This window comes from Sorex araneus, chromosome 1 (assembly GCF_027595985.1).
Source record: "Sorex araneus isolate mSorAra2 chromosome 1, mSorAra2.pri, whole genome shotgun sequence".
NCBI classification, from domain to species: Eukaryota; Metazoa; Chordata; class Mammalia; order Eulipotyphla; family Soricidae; genus Sorex; species Sorex araneus.
Window position 1 is genome coordinate 385,982,424 of NC_073302.1, and position 22,303 is coordinate 386,004,726.

Here is a 22,303-nt window from a genome sequence, read left to right on the forward strand (position 1 = left end):
CAAAGCTGACCCAAAGTGGGACAAGTTCATATAAAGAAATGAGCAGAATTTGGAGACACAGAAACATGTTACCATAATGTAAGAACTACAAATACACAGATGAAGAAATTCTAATTAAAGAATTTGTTAAAATTCAAGAATAAATGAGCAACAAAGAGAACTACTGGGAATATTTAATCCTCCCATTTAAAAAATGCTCTGACAGTCAAAGAAAATACAAAGATTTGTACTCTTTTTAATAAGACAACAACAACAACATAAGATTTTTACTCCTGTGCAGTAGAAATCAAAAGAAATATTAAAAATATTTGGGAACAATTTTGTGATTTTAAAAAGGTACCAAATCCCCAATAACAATGCATAAGATAGAATATAGTGATCTGGGAAAAATAAAATAAAAGATATTCTAAAAATCATTATTTCTTGAAAAATAACTTATGAAGAACTTTTGAAGGGATAGTCACACCTGACAATTCTCAGGGGTTACCTCTGGCTTTGCACTCAGAAGTCACTCCTGGCAGTGCTAAGGAAGGACATGATATGGGATGCTATGGATCGAACACTGGTTGGCTATGTGCAAGGCAGTCACCTTACCTGCTGTACCTTTGCTCCAGATCCAAGAAGAAATATTTTACACAGAATTGATTTTACACACTAAAAATCATAGGCTTGCTATTTAAATTTGCTTTAAATTAAGCATAAAATTTCAATATAAAAATATGAGAGGACTTAAGGCTGTTTCCAATACCTTTGACCAATGTTTTAATGTTTAATATTTAATACTGGTCAATACAAATAAGACCAAAAAGTAGACTATCATTGTTAAGCAAATAAATGATCAACATTTTAGAAAACAAAAACAAGTAATATATAAGCAAAATTATAGAATTGATATTAAAAGACCATACTAAATGTAAATTGCCTTCAATTTATGGACAAATAAGATAACATTCACTTCCAAAACAAAAATTAATTGTTACCCAAAAAATGACAATACATCTAATAAGAATACTAGAGCAAGTGGATCCCGAGGAAACAGAAAAGTTAGTAGTATAAAAATTCTCTCAACCTTGACCTGTGGATTCAATTCAATTCTAATCACAATGAAGAGAAATAAATATTTTATTTCCAACTGGCTTTTATTTTTTTAATTTTTTATTTAATTAAAGAACCATGATGTACAAAGTCATTGATAGATGAGTTTTAGGCACACAATAGTTGAAAACCAACCCGTGTTAACTTCCCTCCACAGGTGTTTCCATGCTCCATGCCCTCCACCCTACCCTTACCCCCACACTTTGACAGGGACATTATAAAACCCCCTGGTTGGACCTTAGATCTCATGTTTCCAATGTTGCTGAGTCTGAGCTTTGAATATATAGATATACCATTTTTAAAGTAATTCCACAAATCACAAGAGCAATGGATCACAGGGAAAAAATGTTTATGGTTATTTAAGTGAAATTATGGATATTAACTATTGATAACAGTTCTGGTAATCATTTCATAACATATCTAAATGAAGTCATCATTTTGTACACCTTGAATTTATATAGTGCTATACATCAAAGATATCTAAAAAGAAACTGAAAAGAAGTTTTTTCAGTCTGAGGAAAAAAAACAGGTACTGATATGCAGAGCTTTTCTCTACCCCTAAGTAGCATCTCTCCCCAAAACTATTTTAAGAGCAAAGGCTTAAGATAAAGTAATGTGATACTCAATGAAGAAATGGTGGGGGAAAAGATAGGATCTCATATCAAGACTTATAAACCTATATTAATGAAAAAAGTGAATTTTTATGTAGAAATAAAGATAAATAAGTAACCAGGAAAAAAAAGAAATTCAAAAACAGACTCTAGTCACATAGAAAAGAATGTAATTGTTTGATACTGCCAATTATTCCACACTTGGCAATTCAGCTTTCTGGATTATACCACAGAAGTGTAAAAATACAATACTTCCAGCATCTATCACTCATATTCTAAGAATGACAGACAGAAATCTCAGTTATCCTTTCTTTTAAAGAAATATTTTAAATAAAATTATGCATAAATTATTTTTAAAAACAAACAGGTATAAAAGTAAAGGCAAATAACTTTCCATGGAAACTTATTTTTCCTTCATTATACAGTAAAGACTGTCCACCAAAACAAAGGTGTATTGGGGTTTTCAGTAATTTCAGTGTAAAAGAGCCTTAGCACCAGATACCAGAGTGATAGTACAAAGGGTAGGGCACCTGCCTTGCATGCAGCAGACCTAATTTTGATCCCCAGCATCCCATATGATCCCCCAAGCACCACCAGGAATAACTCCTGAGTGCTGTGCCAGGAGTAACCCCTGAGCATCACCAGGAGTAGTCCCAAACCAAAACAAACACACACACACACAAAAAGTCTTAACACCAAAAACTCAGAATTTCTGGTTTAAAAGGAAAACTGCATCTTTTAAAAATAGGTCTTTTGACTGACAAGGGGAGAGCTCAATAGGCAGGGATGCATGGTCTTTATGCCAAGGTTCGAAGACTTCATGGTTCCCTTGAGCATGGCCATGAGTGATCCCATGGCCAGGAACAAAGAGCAAGAAATAACCATGAGAACTCCTAGATGTAGCACATCACCACCACAACCCCCCGAAAAAGTAGATATTAGACTAGGGAGAAGCAAGACACATCATGTTGAAAAACAAGCTCTAGCAGACCAAAGACATAACTTGATAGAAAAGTGTTGCAGTGAAGAGAAGAGGAAAGAAACTCAAAATTAAAATCTTTAACTTATTTTCCTTTAATTTACTCACCCACTAGCACATCACCAGTTCCCATGTGAGGGTCTGGCTCTATCAGGTAGCTTCCAGAAATATGGGCTCACTCCTGAAACTGTGAAACATTCAAAAGCTATGCTATATTACATATGTCATTTAAGTTTGAGGAAAGTCTCAATATACCTTTTTTTTAATGTGTTATTTTGAGCTTCGCAAGAATCCATGTGTGTATTAGATTTCTGATGACTAAAACTTCCAAAGTTAATTCTATATGAGTCACTGATCTAGTAAAACAAATCAAAATTAATATTCACATTAATAAAAAGAAAGCCAAAAATAATTTCTGTACTTATGCAAATGTCTTTGTAAAACTAGTTCTATTAATAGTGCCTTGTGCATTTCAAGCACATAACTAAGAAAGTATTTCAAAGATTAAATTAATTTGCTACAACAAATTTACATATTTATTGATTCTATTTCTACGACATGTTTTCAAATTTCAAAGCATATGTTCATAAATATTTGAGCTATTTCTACTGATATTGTGTAATAGAACATGATTTTTTTCTCACTGTGACTAAATAGCAAGAAAATGCTTGTGAATTGAGCATAAATATAAAGTGACTGAAGTGGTAGTCTAATGCCAATTTAATAGAAAAAAAATAAATGGCAATTTTTCAGTGAACTATGAATCAATTACATAATTTATACACATTTTCTAAAATATGGCTCCCCACTTCCACAAAATGTCTTTCTCAAAGTTTCAGATTTACCCAGATAACTCTGGCTATATACTTTAAGAATCCTGTCTTTTGTATATGTTATAAATTCTCACAATCTCTACTGAAGAAGATATAAATGTCCTACTTTGTAAGAGGGAATAAAAGCACCAGAAACTAAGTTAATGAGGCTACTCAAACTTCCAAAGAACTGAGGATCTAACCAATATTTTCTTACTATTCAGCTGATGGCTGTAACTGAATGTCTTCAGCTGTGGGAGCTCTGCTTGAGGCCGGGAGGAAAACTGAAACCCACCCCCTCCAAGGGGCCCCAGTAAAGACAGACAGGTGCGGGGGCAAGAGACTCACAGGCATGTTCAAGGCCCCTGTCCACATGTTCGGACGAGCCTCACGCATGAAGGAACCAGCAGAGGAACCCAGGTGTGTGGGACCTGGGGTTGAGATCTCCAAGCCTGCTTGGATCGGGACTAGGCCTCTTCTGCCCAGATCCCCCACTTTCCAGTAGCTACACGGTCACATCCTGGGACTACCCTCAATGGCCAACATCTAGAGACTATAAGACCAAGCTCCCAGAATCGCACTTTATGGCCACGTGACGTCTTATAGCCTAGTTCTCGATCTCAGAGAACCTGGCAAGCTACTGAGTTTCCTGCCCGCATGGGAGAGCCTCGAAAACTCCCCGTGGTGTATTCATATGCCAAAACCAGTGACAATGATGGGTCTCATTCTCCTGACCCTTAATGAGCCTCCAATGTGGCACCATTGGAAAGTACAAGTAAAGAGAGGCTTCTAAAATCTCAGGGTTAGCTGATGCGAAGATCCTCAACAAAATACTAGCAAATAGGATCCAACAACTCATCAAAAAGATCATACACCATGACCAAGTGGGATTCATCCCGGGGATGCAAGGATGGTTTAACAATTGGAAATCAATCAACGCAATCCATCATATCAACAAAAGCAAAGATAAAAACCATATGATCATATAAATAGATGCAGAGAAAGCATTTGACAAGATCCAGCATTCGTTTATGATGAAAACTCTTGCCAAAATGGGTATAGAAGGGACTTTCCTCAAGAGAGCAAAGCCATCTACCACGAACATACTGCAAGCATTATCATCAATGGGGAAAAAACTAAGGCCTTTCCTCTAAGATTGGGGACAAGACAAGGATGCCCACTCTCACCACTTCTCTTCAATGTAGTACTGGAAGGACTAGCAACAGCCATTAGGCAAGAAAAAGATATTAAGGGCATTCGGATAGGAAAGGAAGAAATCAAACTCTCACTATTTGCGGAAAATATGATACTATATCTAGAGAAGCCTAAAAGCTCTACTAAGAAACTCTTAGAAACAATTGACCTATACAGTAAGGTCGCAGGCTACAAAATCAATACCCAAAAATCCACGGCCTTCCTATATGCAAACAATGAGACAGAGGAAAGGGACATGAAAAAAGCAATCCCGTTCACAATCGTGCCCCAGAAAATCAAATACCACAGAATCAGCTTAACCAAGGAAGTAAAGGACATCTACAAAGAAAACTATAAAACGCTACTCCATGAAATAAAAGAGGACATGAGGAAATGGAAACATATACCCTGCTCATAGATAGGGAGAGTCAACATTGTGAAAATGGCAATACTCCCCAAAGCATGATACAGATTCAACGCGATCCCTATAAGGATACATTCAACGCGATCCCTATAAGGATGACATTCTTCAAAGAAATGGATAAGGCAATATTGAAATTCATATGGAACAATAAACACCCACAGATAGCTAAAACAATTCTGGGAAAAGGATGATGGGAGGCATCATCCTCCCCAACCTTAAACTTTATTACAAAGCAGTAACAATTAAAACAGAATGGTACTGGAACAAAGGCAGAGCCACAGACCAATGGAACAGAGTGGAATATCCCAACACACAACCCCAAATATATGATCATCTAATCTTGGATAATGGGGCAAGAAATGTGAAGTGGAGCAAAGAAAGCCTCTTCAACAAATGGTGCTGGCATTACTGGAAAACCACATGCAAAAGAATGGGCTTAGACCTCGACTTGACACCATACACAAAAATCAGATCAAAATGGATTAAAGACCTCAACATCAGACTATAATCCATAAGGTACATCAAAGACAAGGTCGGCAAAATCCTTCATGATATTGAAGCTAAAGTTATCTTCAAAGATGACATGGAACTAAGCAATCAAATAAAAACAGAGTTAAACAAATGGGACTACATTAAACTAAGAAACTTCTGCACCGCAAAAGTCACAGGGACCGGAATACAAAGGCAATCTACAGAATGGGAAAGGATATTCACCCAATACCCATCCTATAAAGGATTGATATGAAAAGTATACAAAGCACGGGTTGAACTCTACAAGAAGAAAACATCCAACCCCAGCAGAAAATGGGCCGAAGAAATGAACAGAAACTTTTCCAAGAAAGAGATACGAATGGCCAAAGGCACATGAAAAAAATGCTCTGCATCACTAATCATCAGGGAGATGCAGATCAAAACTACCATGACATACCACTTCACACCACAGAGAATGACACACATCCAAAAGAGCAAAGGCAACCGCTATTGGAGAGGATGTGGAAAGAGACCCTTCTACACTGCTGGTGGGAATGCCGACTGGTCCAGCCCCTTTGGAAAACAATATGGACGATTCTCAAAAAATTAGAAATTGAGCTTCCATTTGATCCAGCAATACCACTTCTGGGAATATATCCTGGAGAAACAAAAAAGTATCGTCGAAATGACATCTGCACTATGTTCATCACGGCACTGTTTACAATAGCCAGAATCTGGAAAAAGCCTGAGTGCCCGAGAACAGATGACTGGTTAAAGAAACTTTGGTACATCTACACAATGGAATACTATGCAGCTGTTAGAAAATATGAAGTCATGAACTTTGCATATAAGTGGATCAACATGGAAAGTATTATGCTAAGTGAAATGAGCCAGAAAGAGAGGGACAGGTATAGAAAGATTGAATTCATCTATAGAATATAAAATAACAGAGTAGGAGACTTACATCCAAGAATAGTAGTATATAATGCCTGGAGGTTGGCTCCATAGCTTGGAAGCGGGCCTCACATGTTGGTGGAAAGTCATCCCAGATAGAGAAAGGAACACCAAGTAAAGTGTGATTGGAGATCCTGTGCAGGAAGGGAGATGCGTGCTGAAAATAGACTAGAGACTGAACAGGATGGCCACTCAATGGCCCTGTTGCAAACCACAACACCCAAAGAGAGAGAGAGAGAGAGAGAGAGAGAGAGAGAACAAATTGGAATGCCCTGCCACAGAGGCGGGAGGGGTGGGGGGTGGGAGGGATACTGACTTCATTAGTGGTGGAGAATGGACACTGGTTGAGGGATGGTCTCTCGAACATTGCATGAGGGAAAAACAAGCACGAAAAGATGTGAATCTGTAACTGTACCCTCACTGTGACTCACTAACAAAAAATAAATAAAAATAAATAAATAAATAAAATCTCAGGGCTAGGACGGATGACAACATTACTGAAACCACTGGAGAAATTTGACGATCAATGGGATGATGATGATGATGATGATGATGATGATTCAGCTTACATATGTATAAATAAACTTTAATGAAAGTTAAATGAAGACACAGATCTCCATAAGGAGAGAGACCATCAAACCAGCCAACATCTCTTTATAAGCAAAAGTTTACCTCTAGCCTATCAGAAGTATTTGCTGGGGCCAGAGAGACACTACAGCAGGAGGTCCCATGCTTTGCACATGGCCAGACCTGGTTCGCTATCCAGGACCTCATTATGTTCCCTGAACTCCACTATGAGTGTGTCCTGAGCATCACCAGGTGTGCTCATCAACCTCCAAAACATTAGCTTTAAAATCTTACTAATACTGAGATCAAATATGATCCCTTTAAACATATTTGAACTGAGTGAAGAATCTGTGGATTTATAAATTAAAGTCTGGTTAAGAATTTCAGGTTTACCGCCGAGATGTGATCCCGGGGGCCGCACGCATGTGCAGCCTCTCCGCAGCTGCACAAGCGTGAATCCAGACCCAGCAAAACCTCTTTCGGCATGGGCCACTCCTCGCAGAATGTCTCCAGCCTGAGAACTAAGCCTCGGCCCCGTGCCCGCCCAGGAGGGGAAAGGTATTTCTCTCTCTCACCTCTTTCTCTCCGGGGATGAAGGGCGCGGTGTCCGCCATATTAAGACAACCACAGATTGGGTTTTCAAGCCTGCAATGATCCAATATCTGGAAGAAATCTCCCTGGACTTCGTGTTAAAGTACAGAAATTCAAGCGGCCGCGCGACCTTATTTGTCTTCACAGTAGGTCTGAATCTAGTGGGGTACTGCTAACAACAATAGTGAGGCTTGCGTTGAAATATTGAATGTAACCAAAGTAAACAGAATGTAAAATGAAACTTATCAATTACAAGGTGGGGGGGGCGGGATGGGAGGTGTACTGTGTGGGTTTTTTTTTTTTTTTTGGTGGTGGTATATGGGCACTGGTGAAGGGATGGTTGTTTCAGCTTTGTTTAACTGAGACCTAAGCCTGAAAGCATTGTAATCTTCCACACGGTGATTTAATAAAATAAAATTTTTATTAAAAAAAAAGAATTTCAGGTTTTTTTTTAAATCCATAGGATGCAACTATTCATACAAACATGCATCTGAAATGCATTAGTCCAGTGTCCTGAAATAATAGAGTTCAATCAAAACTCTAAGGCAAACACTCAAAATCCTCTTCAGAAGAATCCAAAATAACAAATCAAAAGAATTCCTTTTGAGAAAAAGAATCACAAAGTCCAACAATGTATACAAAAAGTAACTATAGAAAAGCATCTAAAAAGGAATTGGGATCAAATGAACATGCCAAACAAATGACTTTAATACTAGTCATCATTCTGATTTTAGTTAAAGCTTAACTTTAACTAAAGCTTAACTTTAACTAACTGCAGGTTTAAGAAATAAAGGGCCCTCTTCCTCTTTAACTGATCTTAAGAGCCATGAATCAACTCAAGGAACAGCAGAAATGATTCTTTTTATTCAATAAAGCATATCTTTACTCTACTTGTCAACTATTGCACTAATTATAAGTTGAGTGCTTAGAAAATGTGTTGAAATGTTGCTGAGGACTACTGGTAATAATATATGGCATTATTTGACTTGAATATCATTAGAGAGGTCTAAAGGGATAGGTGACCAAAGGGATATATGAGTCCCAACAGGCAGAGCAGGCATTTCAGTGAGGAAGTACTATTGGACACAGAACTGGAGAACAGGCACACTCATTTGGGAAAGGAAGTTAAGCATTTATGAACAAAGGGAACAAACTCAGAAATGTGAAATGTGAAGACTAAGCGCATTTGATAAAAAAAATTCCAGTTTTCTTAAAAGGCAGATCATAACTTGTCTTTCATTGATAACAATAACCCATTGCAAAAAATATCTTTTAATATTTTCAGATATTTTTATAGAGTTCATTTATTTTATATAGTTCAAAAAATTATATATCTCTAACCACTCCCTAAAAAAAACAACAGCAGGGGTATACTTACATCATAAAACTTCAAAGATTATCCAGGAAAACTATCAGGATCGTGTAATGCCCATAGCAAGAAAAAAGTGGCATTTTAATTTGGTGTCCCCAAAATTCTTATCTTAGAAAAGAACCAACTGCCCCTTTTCCTGCTAGTTTAGGTTATTTGAAAGTCATTTTGTTTGCATACAAAATTGATTGAATAAAATTTCACTTAAAATTACAGACTTATTTAAAAATGGGTTTGATCAATAAAAGATGGGACCCAGCTTCCATTACTCATGGATACTGTTCTCATAAGAAAGGTGAACATACCAGAGACTCACCAGACTTTTTAAATAAGAAATACGGTAAACATTAGTCCCACAAAGTCACACAGTACAAAAGAGGCAAAGGAAAGCGGCATTATGACAGGAAACAGTGGTTATGAAAGTCAGACTAAACCAATATTCCAGAAAAAAGACTAAAACTAATAAGGAGCTTGTGTTGAGGCTTGAATGCATGAAGGCCAGTGGCAGATCTAAGCGAATGTTGGCTATTAAGAGTTGCAAGCATTCTGAACCAAGAGAAAACAGAAAAAGAAAAGGACAAGTGGATCTAAATATAAGTTTCTTAGTATGAAGACTAAGAAATCTTGGGTTATATTAACTGGGGAAGCAGTAGGTGTTTGAGAAGGGAAATGAAGTAATGCCATGAATAAATCTCCTGAGGGAAATTTGATTTTAATAAAAAAAAAAGAGGTGGGAACCAGAAACATGTCTCTTCTATTCCTCTTTTAATTATATTTGGGTCACTTCTGATGTTGTTGAAGGGTTACTCCCAGTTCATTACTGGGGAGGACTTACTTCCACATGCTCAGGGAACCATGTGGTGCTTGGGATCAAACCAGGGACTCCCACATGCAAATAATGTACTTCAGTCCTTTGAGCTACTGGACCTCTGTGTGATCTTATGACAATTGCTATCGAATTCACTTTAAAACAGACAAATCAAGGAACATTTTTAATAAACCACACTAAGGAAGAAAACACCCCCCAATTACAATAAAAACAGATCATTAATACTGGCAACTCAGAATGACTTTTCTCATGGTGCAACAATGACAGGTAATGTATTCATTCCAAGGGGGAAAATGATTTTTAAGTACAAAATATGTTTGAATGACAGAAAAAAAACTGAATAAGACTCTTCCAAAATCCCTGAAATACTAGTCAACTTTAACAACCTACAGCCCATAACAAATCTACTACAGTATCTATCTCAATAATGTAGAAAACCTTGATGGATATATGTTGTCAGACTGATTACCCTAAAAGCTAGAAAACTGAAGAGAACAAACATTCCTCTGGCCAGAGAGATAGTACAGTGGGTAAGGTGCTTGCCTGGCACACAGTGGATCGTGGATCCAGATTCAATCCCTAGCACCAAATACTTTTTCCCAAACATTGCTAAAAGTTATCCCTGAGCCCAGAGCCAATAGTAAACCGTAAGTGTGGCCCAAACCAAACAAGCCTTCCCCAACTGACTACTATGATAAAGGATTTTATATAAAGACAAGTTTTAATTCTTCAAACATGTTATCTTAAAAGAAGCTGATATCTTCATGTTACAGATGAGGAAAATACACCTCACCAAGAACAAAATAAATTTCCTAAGTAAATGACCTTAGCATGCCACAGGGCTGTTTTTAAACATCTGGCATACAGCTGGTATTCTTTTCACTCAATCACTATGCTGAGTACATAGGAAAGTTCTCATTTCTTGATTTCAAATTATGAGAAATATCTTGAGATTTATAAAGTATTTGTAGGTTAATGTAAAAATACCCATACATATGTAATTATATCATGCCAAACTTCTGAAACTTAAGTTACAAAGAACTACTCTATATGTTGGCCGCTAGGGACATCAGAAGAGTTACGTTGTCGTGATGCAAGTGCACTGGCAAGAGCATTAGTGTGTCAGCTGCTTCTCCCAAAAGGAAGCATAACATGAGGTCCCCATAACCATGTCACCAGGGTCAGGTGAGAGCCCTTCCCCACCCAAGGGACCCAGCTCCAGCAGCCAAAAACCTCCACAACCCAAACGCTGCCACTCTCAAGGCCGCTCCCCATGCACTCAAGTTGAGCCTTTCATATGAGTAAACATAATCCTGGAAATATTCATCATAAAACACTCTCTACTCATTCTCCACAATTACCACGCCACAATTGATGGGGTTCAAATAGTAGGCAACAAATCATAGAGGGAAATATATATATGCATATATACATACTTTCAGACATATATACCAAAGCTCACATCACCCAAATTTTAACATCATGTTAGTGATATCCTATAGAATATCTTAATGGCTCCTACCAAAATAGAACAATCTTCGCTCTGTTTCCTATATGAACACTTTTTTGTAAGCATGTTCAGCTGTTCTTCATAATAGACAATACAAAATATATTATTTTGGTTGTATTTTGGGACAGGGATTGGGTTTGGGATTAAAACATCCTGAATTTGGTGGTGGGAAGGTATGATGGTGGGATTGGTGTTTGAATGTTGAATGTAACCAAACATTGTGAACTAACTTATGAAATTACAAAATTTTTTTTAAAAAAGTAATGTGGAGGGGCTGGAGAGATAGCACAGCGGGTAGGGCATTTGCCTTGCACGCTGCCGACCTGGGTTCCATTGCCAGCATCCCATATGGTCCCCTGAGCACCGCCAGAAGTGGTTCCTGAGTGCAGAGCCAGGAGTGACCCTGAGCATCACTGGGTGTGACCCAAAAAGCAAAAAAAAAAGTAATGTGGAGTTCATGCCCAATTCAATTAGTTTAATCAATGACTGAATAAATAACAGTGCTCCTACATTATATACATTATATATATATGTGTATATATATTTTTTAAAAAAGTATTAGTGTGTTTTAAAAAGTCACCAAAACTTTAAAATGAAGGATCTGAATAATTTCAAGTTTTACACTCAAAATTATTTTAACTACTGTGTGTTCTTGTGAGACTTGTTGTTACTGTTTTTGGCATATTGAATACGCCATGGGTACCTTGCTAGGCTCTGCCATGCAGGTGGAATACTCTCAGTAGCCTGCCAGGCTCTCTGAGAGGGACGGAGGAATCGAACTTGGGTCAGCTGCGTGCAAGGTAAATACCCTACCCACTGTGCTATCACTCCAGACAATAACAACAAGTCTCACAATGGAGACGTTACTGGTGTCCCCTCAAGCAAATCAATGAACAACGGGATGACAGTGCAGTGCTACAGTGCTACTATGTGTTCAATGTTAATAATACATTATAAATCAGCTACAATCTACATCTCATAAGAACACATAGAAAAAAGGCCTCATACTGATAATACAAATGATTCAGTACAGAGCTCAGGAATGCAGGAGCTTTGGTTGCTTAGAAGAGATAGATGCAACTCAGTTGGAGGACAGGAAAGGATCTGAACACACAACTTCTAGAAACCTATCCCACAACACTAATATAGCACTGTCGCACTATCATCCCATTGTTCCATCGATATGCTCGAGCGGGCACCAGTAAAGTCTCCATTGAGAGACTTGCTGTTACTGTTTTTGGCATATTAAATACACCACGGGTAGCTTTCCAGGCTCTGCCGTGCGGGTGGGATACTCTTGGTAGCTTGCTGGACTCTCCGAGAGGGATGAAGGAACCGAACCCAGGTCGGCTGCATGCAAGACAAACGCCCTACCCACTGAGCTATCACTCCAGCCCACAACACTAATATATATATGCAAAATATATCAAAATGTTAACTGCATAATTATGTATAGAAGCAAAAAAGCATATGAGAAAAATATATGACGATCAATGGAAGGCAAATATACGCTGAAGTTATTAAAAATGAAGGCACACAGATATTGGCATAGACTTTAAATGGCTTTAATACTGTATAATATTATTAATTTAAAAAAAGCAACAGTTAAAAAATATTTTTCTTATTTTCACTCTTTTGTAATTTTCCCTGTGACTATAAATATGTGTGAGCTAAATATATATAAAAACTGAAAAAAATTATTTCCCATGGTAAATAAAAACAATTAATGACCATGGTATGCCCATTCACTAAACATTAAACTGAACATACAAAAGAATTAATATTTTGGGAAAGAACAGTAGTACAATAGGTATAGTGCTTGCCTTGCACTCAACTGACTGGGGTTTGATCACCAGCAATCCATATGGTCTCCTGAGTTCTCCAGAAGTGAGCCCTCAGTAGAGTTACCTACATGAAATTCCATCTTGGGTGGATCTCCTAGAAGAATTTTCCCTAAAGGAGGCGCTTTACATCAGTTCATTGTTCATGTTAATGTTCAACCACATCTATGTGTAATTGCTGCCCCCCAACCCTTCACAATTTCGATATAATAATGCTGACTGATCTGAATGATATGCTACTGGTTACCAGCCTGTTGACCCATTCCTTCGTTCATTGGCCAGGGGGAGAGTCATTGGCTCCAAATGCACCAGCGGACCCCTGTCACCACAGGACGGTGATTCAGACAACTGGAACCTGAATAGGGATGCCTCAGACACATTACCCTCACATAGGAATAGTTAGGACTAGGTGTTAAGGAAAATTAATTTAGCCTTCATTAACAAACTGGGTTATGTCTAGGAAGTGAAAATACTATTCAAACCTCATTTTGCAAAAGTAAACATAGCTTAATAATTCACTTCATTCTTATCAAGTATTTAAAAAGTATAAAATTCGTGTTTTAAATTTTCTTACATTTATTTTATGCCATATGGTTTTGATCTGACATAAAATATATCATGCTACATAATCCAAGATGATTCTGCATATTTAAATTTTTTAATCTGAAATCTCTGGATTTTATAAAGTGGCAAAAATAAACTACCTATTTCAATCAACAAGCATTACTTAAAGTTGAAAGCAATGCTTCATATAGCAGTGGTTTTAATAAGTGAAATTATATTATCATAACTTAACATTATTACAAATTTTGAAATTTCCAAGACAATCATTGGGAGAGACAATAAGAATGACTAAGCTTTTAAAATGCAATTTAAAAAAAGAAATGTTCTGTTTCAATAACTGTGTAACCATTTTTACCAAAGAATGTTCCACATATATAGAATTCTAATCATTTATCATGGGGTATTAAATGAATAAGGCTGGATATTTTTTTCAAATTTTTAAGAGTTATAGTCACCTTGGAGCCTTAAATAGACTAAGAGCTTTGGTTTCTCTAAAATGAGGTGTGATATCAAATTTCACAAATATGCTTAACCACGGGGCCAATATTTCAGTACTCCCTAAGAAACTATTATCTAGTAAAATGAATCTTTGCATTATGCCATCATATCTTGCCTTTCTACTCTTCCAATATGAAATTCTGGCTCATTGTTTTACTATGACGGATAAGAGTAGTAGGTAATAGCTCAGTCCTAGCATCCTCTTACATTGGCAAAAAGAAGAAAAGAAGGTGGTAAATTTTAAGCTATGAAAATAACTTCTTCATAGAAATGTATGTTCAATCACTACAACTATTCTCACATTTCATAACCTATTGTTAAAATTATTGCTTACACCTCATATTATGTTAAATACTCAAGAAATGGATCTCTTAAATGTATATATAACAAAAAAAGTAAGGTGAAAACAAAGCAAATAAATGAAATGCTCAATTATCTGACAAAACAGTATACAAAAAAAAAAAGAAATGGGGAAAGAATGGTTGACTATGCTCTTTTTGACATACTTTTCTTAAATCTGCCTGAATCTGTTTGGAATTCAAAGCCTCGATCTTTTCGGTCAAAATAATAATAATAATTTATAAACATGATAAGTAGTAGAAGAATGATAAAGCTCAGGAGAGACCTCAGCAGTTAAGGTTCAGAAGCTCTCAAATTTATACCACATGTTAGGGAGCTTAAAGGTCACATCAGAGAAGATTAAACAAAGGATGAAATGTTCAAAGCTAGCATTTGAAGTCTAAATTGTTGAGGTGTTCTGTTGTGACTCAGTTAAATATACTGGGCTGTCACTCACTGAGTCTTACAGGAAAGTCACATTAATTGACCTACGGGCTGATGCTCCACTGAAAAAGGAAAATGCACGTGCAGAAGAGACCAAAATGTTGCCCAACAGGGTTATACAATCAAATAAATCCTGAGGTATCTTAGTTTACCCTGATCGTGAAATAACCTAACAAAGCTGCTGATTCCCCAGCTGTTAAATTAAAAATATTGCACAGAAATTGTTCAAAGACTAGGAAAAATGACATTATAAAAAAATCTAAAATGTTGTTTTAATGGTCTCAGATTGAGAGCTTGAGTTTACTGTGATCATGCCAATCAGTTTCTAGATTCAGCTTTAGGAACTCACTTCTTAGTAAGTGCGCTGCTTCCAAGTGGGATAAAAAATAGGAAAAAAGACAGCTTATCATGAAAGACCTGTTCCAAAGCTCAAGTATCACATTAGAAAAGAACAGACTACCTAGGCCACATGCTCCATCTACCCAGGGGGTTTGGTGCTTACGTGCTGAACCTGGGTTTCCTCTGCTGAAAGTAACTAGCTAGCAGAAGAATTGAACAAATTAGCCAAATAAACCCCTTAAGCAGAGTCTGGCCTGGTAATTATTACCTATGTTTATTATCATGAAGATCATAACATCCTACGTAAAAACTTCCGTAGGAACAACAACAACAAAAGCTTCCTTGCTGTGTTAGGTAAAAATTGCTGTCCTCAGAATTCCAAATATATTATTAAGTACATAACTTTTTAATTATGCTTTACACGTTTAAGATCGCATGTAAAGTATAAATAGAGTAACCAATTCTGGTTTTTTTATAAGCTCCACATTTGGAGGTATCTGCTTTATTCCTAATTCTGTTATTATTCTTTTATTTTTAATGTGTTTTCCTGTTGTTAATAGTTTGGGATTTATCACAAATAATTGTACACAAAAGCAGTGAAAATCATACTAATTAACACTAATTATTCAGTCAAATATGTTGACATAAGTTAAATAAAATGAAAATCCACAAAAGAAAGTTAGTAGTAAAAGGAAGATATAGAATAAAAACTCTAGAATGGAAAACAAGAAAAAAATTAGTATTAAACAATAGAGAGATTACAATAGGGAAATTCACAAAAATATTAACAGATGAAAGTGGCAGTTTTAAAATAGCAAGCCCTGGGGCCGAAGAAATAGTACAGCAGGGAGGAGCTTGCATTGCATGGAGCCAACCAGAGTTCAATCCCTAATACCCCATATGGTTCCTCACCCCCTGCCATAAATGACCTCTGACCAAAATGCCTTAATTAAGTTCTGAGCACCACCAGATGTGTCCAAAAAATAATAATAATAATTACAATAGCAATTTAAAAGATTTCACCAATCCATTTAACTAGGAAATCTGGATCTATAACAAATTAGAACTAAATAACATCTGAAATAAAACAAATGTAAATTTGTACTTAAACAGAACCACAGTGCAATTTTGTTAACTAAAAATGTGTTTAAGGGGACCAAGGGATAATTTGTGGTATAGTGCCTGCCTATGGCATGTCACTCCAATCCCCACGCACTGGAACACCTGCTAAACACAATTCCAACAGATCTGTTTGGGAATTCTGGCACCACACAAATATGTGTGATTTCCAGCCCAAAGCAACTAAATGCATTAGCACATGAGTGAGCACTCCAGCCAAATGTGCAACCACATATAAGCACTAAAACTCAGAGAAGTGATCACTAACTATAATGTAGTCGAAGGCGACGCGGGGGAAGGGAGTTGCGGGCTGAATGAGAGCTAGAGACTGAGCACAGTGGCCACTCAACACCTTTATTGCAAATCACAACAGCTAATTAGAGAGAGAGAACAGAAGGGAATGCCCTGCCACAGTGGCAGGGTGGGGTGGGGGGAGATGGGATTGGGGAGGGTGGGAGGGATGCTGGGTTTACTGGTGGTGGAGAATGGGCACTGGTGAAGGGATGGGTTCCCGAACTTTGTATGAGGGAAGCATAAGCACAAAAGTGTATAAATCTGTAACTGTACCCTCACGGTAATTCACCAATTAAAAATAAATAAATTTAAAAAAAAACAATATGTGCATGAGCACAACTAAAAGTGTGGGAGCCTCAGTTATCATGGTAACAGAAAAGGTGGTGGTATAGGAGGGAAATAAATAAAAAATTTAAAAAGGTATTTAGGGGCTGGAGCAATAGCACAGTGGGCAGGGGGGTTGCCTTGCAAGAGGCCGACCAGGGTTTGATTCCCAGCATCCCATATGGTCCCCAGGAGTAATTCCTGAGTGCAAAGCCAGGAGTAACCCCTGCGCATTGCCTGGTGTGATCCAAAAGGCAAAAAAAAAAGGTATTCAGTCATACTAACCCCAACCACATGATGTTTATATAACATATAATGACCTATACAAACAAATTTTTTGTAGATTACTATTTTTTTACAGGTGAAAGAAAAGTTGTTGAAATAAAAATGTATTGCATTTACTCATCTATGGTATATAGAATAACAGAGTGGGAGACTAACACCCAAGAACTGTAGAAATAAGTACCAGGAGGTTGACTCCATGGCTTCAAGGCTGGCCTCACGTTCCGGGGAAAGGTCAACTCAGAGAAGCGATCACCAACTACATTGTAGTCGAAGGCCATGTGGGGGAAGGGAGTTGCGGGCTGAATGAGGGCTAGAGACTGAGCACAGCGGCCACTCAACACCTTTATTGCAAACCACAACAGCTAATTAGAGAGAGAAAACAGAAGGGAATGCCTTGCCACAGTGGCAGGGTGGGGTGGGGGGGAGATGGGATTGGGGAGGGTGGGAGGGACACTGGGTTTACGGGTGGTGGAGAATGGGCACTGGTGAAGGGATGGGTTCCAAACTTTGTATGAGGGAAGTATAAGCACAAAAGTGTATAAATCTGTAACTGTACCCTCACGGTGATTCTCTAATTAAAAATAAATAAATTTAAAAAAAATGTATTGCATTTAAATAAAAATTACACTAAATAAATTGCACTATTTGAATAAAACATTAAATGAATAAAAATTACACTAAAAGAATAATATTGATGTGATGTATTTCACCACTGATATTTGCATTAAAAAGCAAAATCCAGGTACATAAGAAATCTAAACATCATTTTGTGCATCCATACGTCTAAAAGGTGAAAGAAGATGGTTGATAGTCACAAAGCATGTCCTCCCTGACAAAAGGAGTAAGCATATTATTGAAATAAATAACCCCTCAAATATCTTCTCCCTCCCATAGCCCTGTCATAATGACAGGAGAAGAACAAATCCCTCCATGAGCATATAAAGAGGCATCTATAATATCACTGTGCCCACAGCAAACACTCAATAAATAAGCATGTGCAATATTGAAAAACTAAAAAGGAAAACTAATTCTCAGTCACTCCAAATTAGACTAAGAAATGAGATGCTTGGCAATCCCAATGCTATGCCAATTTTTAATTATATCATGCCTTACAGGAAAGGCCAATAACCATCATCAGGGCCCTCTAATCTAAAGTCTTGTCTGAGGAATCGCACCACAGTAGAAAGATCTTGAATCACTTCATTTCCTCAAAAGTCAGAATTTTAAAAATAAAGAAAAAAGTCCAAATTTTTATTTCTACAGTTTTTCTCTGAAAAACAGATTGGAAGGCATAGAGTTTTTATTAAAATCAAACCACTTATTACCATGTACTTATAGTTCATAGGTTTCATTACTCTAATTAATGTGTAAGAACTCTCAGAATCAGGACTTATGCTCATGTAACCAAATTGTGAGTAGATGCCTGCAAAATTACATTCATTTATGATTAATTACTGAGCACCTAATTTGTGCCTTTGGCTGTTAGGCTGTGGGGACATAAAAATTACAAAAAGAGCAAACTGCTATTAAGGAGCTCACCATCATTTACGTAATTTAAATGAAGTAACAAAAGAATATTTGAATGGGAAGTCTGTGAAACAGTTAAAATGAATTTCCTAGATAACTCAGCGGGTAGAAAGACCAGGACTCAAATACTTGCTTCAGTACTGATCCATTGGTAATAGACAGCATACGTGTATTCAACAACCTACTCAAGAGGTCATTTTCTTAACTCTAGAGTCAAGATGGTTTCCTTCTGTTACTATTAAGTGTTCAGCAGTTAGGAAAATTTCTTTATGACAAAATTCCTAGGTAGTTACAAAATATAGAACAATTCAACTAAAATTTACTCAAGTTGACTTCATGTGGAGACTGTGAGTACCCTAATCAGTATTTCTACATTGTCTGAGGATGCTACAGCTCATTCTGGATCTATAGATTAGAGAAGCTGACCTCACTAATTTTCAGTTTTAAGCAGACAGCATTAACTGCACTGCAACTGTCTCCAGTGCAGTTGAGGGAAGGGAGGAGAATGACTCCCACTTCACATTCTATTCTGATCTCTCTGCCTGTCTACCTAAATTCAGTGATGACTTAAGAAACACTTTGATACTTTACATGCTTCACTGGCATTTCTGCAAATAGTTCAGAATATTTTAACTTCACCTTGTATTTCTGACTTTTCAGAGAAAGAGCAGATTGTAGTTAAAACTGAACCGTAATAAATTTCTCTTCATTTATCTTAAGAATTTGCACATATCCAGTGAAATCATGGCAACTGCCATTTTAATGATAGAGTAACTTAATTAATTAAATCGCTGGAATTGTTCTACATCCCAGCAGGACACTGTTTACATATATGTGTGGATAAACATACAGAAAAAAAGTCTGTATGAATATATGTTTTCCCAAAGTTGGTTATTTCCTGATTTTTAATCATATAGTACCATGTTTCATCACATGGTGCCATTTTGTTCTGCTCTAAAGATCTATATTGCACTCCTGGCCATCTGTTTTGCAGTTATGTTACACTAGTCAGATAGGAAATCAGATGACAAAATGCAGATGAGTCAAAATTCTATTACCTTTCCTGAAAAACAAGGCATATGGTCAAGTTAGATTAGAATCTCTATCACCATCTTTGTTCATGAACAACAGATACAAAAAAATACGTCATAATTATTATTGGTAAAGCAGGTGGTTAATTTAATTTATCAACTGTCATGATAAGTCCTGCCATCTTCCTTTCTCTTTCTCTCAACTGTTCCTACAAATCATTTCAAGGTCAAATGCTCTGATAGTCTCCAAGGGCCTAATTTATTTAATAGGCCTAAATTAATAGGCCTAAATTAACTTCCAGAAGTAAGTTTCCAAAACTTTGCCTCAGTTATAATGAACTTAGAAAAGACTGATAACATACCTCAAAATCACATTCACAAAGAGTCATATACCAAATATGTGTATAATTAAGAGTTATATAAGAAGTATTGGATTTTTTTATCTTGAAGGAACTTCCAGATATAATATCTAAGCCAGACTCTTCATTTTAGAGAATTGAAACATGAACCTAGAAACATCTCAATATTCTTAATTCAATTATAAAATTATTTTTAAAAATAAATCCCAAGTGGCTAAAGTCATTCCAATTGGCACTTTCAACCTCCATTCAGCAGGAAAAGGTCCAGAGAATGAGGCAAACAAACTTATAAGGAGACAAACACACAAGGACCGCCCAAGCTCTAGTCTCCTGGGCAGCCATCTGTGAGCACACAGACTAGCCATTATTTAATACACTATCACTCCTCCATCCTAGTTCCTAACACATGAGTTATTCTTTCAGTTGACAAAGACATTAGGGAATAGTTAGCAAGTACATCACACTTTAATGGGTACATTAAGAGCAGAGACTAGGATACTTCACATAGTCAATCAGCAGACTTAAAGTCTAGCTTAAGGTTATGGGAGTTTCCGACTCCATTTTTGCCTATGTTGTCTTTTACATCTACAAGAACCTAAAATGATTTATTCTACTCATTCCTGTGTGCAGTTTTGCTGACCATTAATATTATAAGATCTACATTATTGTGCCCAGAGGACTAATGAAACCTTGGGGTTGGGTTTTGTTACAGGGAAGATCTCCTACACTAAAGCATGTTCCAACGAATAAATGCTGATTTGTTTAAAGAAAATAATAATCATAATACAATATTTCTAAAGAAGGGCCAGACTAAAAAAATCTATTTCTAGCCATCCCAGATGTAGAGAGGCTCAAGTTCAAGCATTTGTTAGCTAATCTTTAAAACTGGCTAATGCAAGCACAATAGCTACCTCAAATAAATGCCAAGAGCTAGGTCAGTGTGGATTTAACAGCAAAAATTCACTCAAGAGAAAACAACCATGGAAACAGCCACTCCCATTCAAATACTTTTATAGGCACAAATTCATAGACATAGGAGTGGTATTTTCAGAACCAACAATCAGCATAACAAGTACAGAAAAATCTCCTAAAAGGAACACTTACATTAAATATATATCATATTTTAATTACAAGTTAGTATACCTACTATTTGCGCAAACTTTTAGTTGTATAAATTTACATTATACTTCTTTATTCACTTTCATGACTAACTCAGTCTTTCTATAAGATAAAATCTATGCCTAAGAACAAAATCTCACTGTCTGACATGAGTCAACAGAAAAAAGGGTTCAATTTACAATGACCTGTCAAAAAGCTATTCCTTGAAATCAACCAGTTTATAAATTAGGAGGAGTTATGAAAGTGCCATCAAAAGCTCACTGGGCCTTCAGAGAAAAGAAAAAAAGTAAAACAACTTACTGTGGTGCAGTTATTTTTGCAGTGTAAATTAAGATGAGAAGAAAAATTATTTTATCTCACTGCTGATTTAGAGTAATAGTCATCTATTATTCTGGAATCTTACTTAGTTTAGGTCCATCACAGATATAGATATATCAGAAATGGTGTTGGGGGAAAGGAGGGGTGGAGGGGCAGGGAAAATAGCTAGAAAACCCACCAAAGGAAAAAAAAAAAAAGAAAATCTTTCACCTGGACTTGCAAAGCAATTCTGCATTCAGTAACACAATCTGCATAAGTTTTTCAGATGCTTATATTAAGAGTCTAGGTTTAACATGCCTGCAAGACTCTTTTCAGTTAATTATAGCTTTTGGTTCTCTTAGTCCCTTAAATCTGATTCCAAATCTTCCACAAATAACTGTACAAAATCCTGAGTTAGCATTATATATTTTAAACAGCCCCAAAGTACTAACCTGCCTCACTAGAAATAGTATCATGTGTTCTTTTAAAAATGGACCACTGCTTGCAGTGCTCTGGA

The 22,303-nt window shown here is 36.7% G+C and overlaps 1 protein-coding gene and 1 pseudogene across 9 annotated transcripts in view; one reads left to right on the forward strand and one right to left on the reverse strand.

Annotated features, from left to right (window-relative positions):
* Window positions 1-22,303, reverse strand: part of PPP1R9A (protein phosphatase 1 regulatory subunit 9A) — a 319,759-nt gene that overhangs the window by 275,379 nt on the left and 22,077 nt on the right. The gene's annotated exons all lie outside the window — the stretch shown is intronic.
* LOC129400850 (60S ribosomal protein L36a-like) lies at window positions 9,339-9,678 on the forward strand (annotated as a pseudogene).